We start from the raw sequence: 2,000 nt of genomic DNA, 5'->3' as shown, positions 1-2,000 counted from the left end.
TTTTCAGCCAAGATACATCGAACATCAGCAATGATATCCCTCATTCCATGGCTTCTTCTGAATCTGGCTTGAACCTCTGAAAGTTCTCTGTCAAAGTATGCTTGCAGCTGTTTCTGTATTACCTTTAGTAAAACTTTATTCGCATGGGATATCAAAGAGATTGTCCGATGATTTCCTCATTCCGTTGGGTCACCTCTCTTTGGAATTGTCTTGGATTGTCTCTTCAGGCATCCATATATTTTCCTCTGTCTCTGTTTCTCTCTCTCACAACACTATATATACATCAAATATTCATTGAAAGATAAGTATTCTATTATAATTAAGTTGAATATATCAACTTCTCAGGTAATTCGAAGGTTAGTGTCTACAAAGGCAGACCCAGAGATGAAATTCATATACAGGTAATTTATTAAAGAGTTTTCTAGGGAAAACTCAGGAGAAAAGATGGGAAAATGACAGGAAGGAAGCCAGCAAGGTTGAGATGTCAAGCAAAGACCCACAGACTGACTTACTGCTTCAGGGAAATTTGGAGACGTGTAAGTCACCAGAGCTATCCCCATAAGGGTGAAGACAGCTTCTGGGGAGATGTGACTTCTTAGGTACTTCTGTCTCCCTCTACATTCAAGCTAAGTCTAAGAAAGACAAAGGGCAAAGATGTGACTTTGAGATGCAAGTAAATGCAATTGTGCATAGAAATGGAAGAAGACTCTGGGTCAGTATGGATGCAGTATTGAAAGCATCTGCTGTGGCAGAACTGACAACCACTTTAATAGAAGGATGGTACAAGGAAAACCACTAGTCATCTCACTAAAGGTAATCAGTGAAAATTTAGAACAAAGTAAATCACTTGTCATATTATTTCAAATTATCCTCTCATCTCTCACCGTGAATTTACCATGATCGGACTAAGTATGATGTCTTTCATGGACAGATGGCATCATTACTTCCCCATTTCCAATTACCAAATAATGTTTCTTATATTGCATGCAATTCCTAAATCACACAATACAGCATATAATCCCATGGTTGGACTAAAGTGACAATATTTCTAAGGGGCAAAATACATTGACTCAACTAAGAGCTGAGATTTGTCCCAGGCTGCTGCCCAACCTTAGAAGGCACTGGGTGTATGCTGGATGTTTGATCTGCTCAGAAGTCTCACTTCAGACCTGACTCATCCACATGATTCTACATGACCACAGCTGTGGGCCATTTTCTGTGAATAAAGATTGGGCATATGATGCTATTTTCCCCAAGCAGATTCCTTTATTTGAAAATCTGAATTCAGTCTTTCTCTGGAAAGGGAGTTGCATTTACTCTAAGGAGCACTCAGCAGCCATGCTAATCTGCCTCATAGTTCAGGAGAGGAGAGTAAGATTTTCTACAGAAAGAGGAAAAAATATGGATCAGGTATTCAAACAAGAGCATACGTGGAAAGCAGAAATGAATTCTGTTTCTGTGTCCAGCTGCATGACACCCCTTGAGATCTATGTGATCCTACTATATTCCCATTTATTCCCGTTTTGTGCTCAGGTTGAGTTGAATCTGTTTTATTTATAAGCATCCAGAGGGTCGTGGTATGGTACAGTAGAGTAAGCACTGGACTGCTAACCACAGGTTGGTGATGATTCAAATCTGCCAGCTGCTCTTTGGAAATCTTAGTATGGTTTCTATGAGTCATAACCAACTTGACAGCATTTAACAGCAAGAAGAACAACAAGGGATTAAAAAATAAAAGACAAAAAAACAACACCTGTCTGTTAGTTTGTTAAACTGTGGTTGCTTGATGTTGCTGTGATATTGGAAGCTATACCACTGATATTTCAAATACCAGCAGGGTCACCTATGGTAGATAGGTTTCAGTGGTCCTTCAGACTAAGACAGAGTAGGAAGAAAGGCCTAGTCAATAAGAACTCTATGGATCGCAACAGAATTTTGTCCAGTTAGTACTGGCAAATGAGCTTTTGATATCTTTAATGGCTATTTAAGGAGCTCTGATA

The sequence above is a fragment of the Chrysochloris asiatica genome, unplaced genomic scaffold (assembly GCF_000296735.1).
Source record: "Chrysochloris asiatica unplaced genomic scaffold, ChrAsi1.0 scaffold00211, whole genome shotgun sequence".
NCBI lineage: Eukaryota > Metazoa > Chordata > Mammalia > Afrosoricida > Chrysochloridae > Chrysochloris > Chrysochloris asiatica.
Note: the sequence above shows the minus strand (reverse complement) of the source record.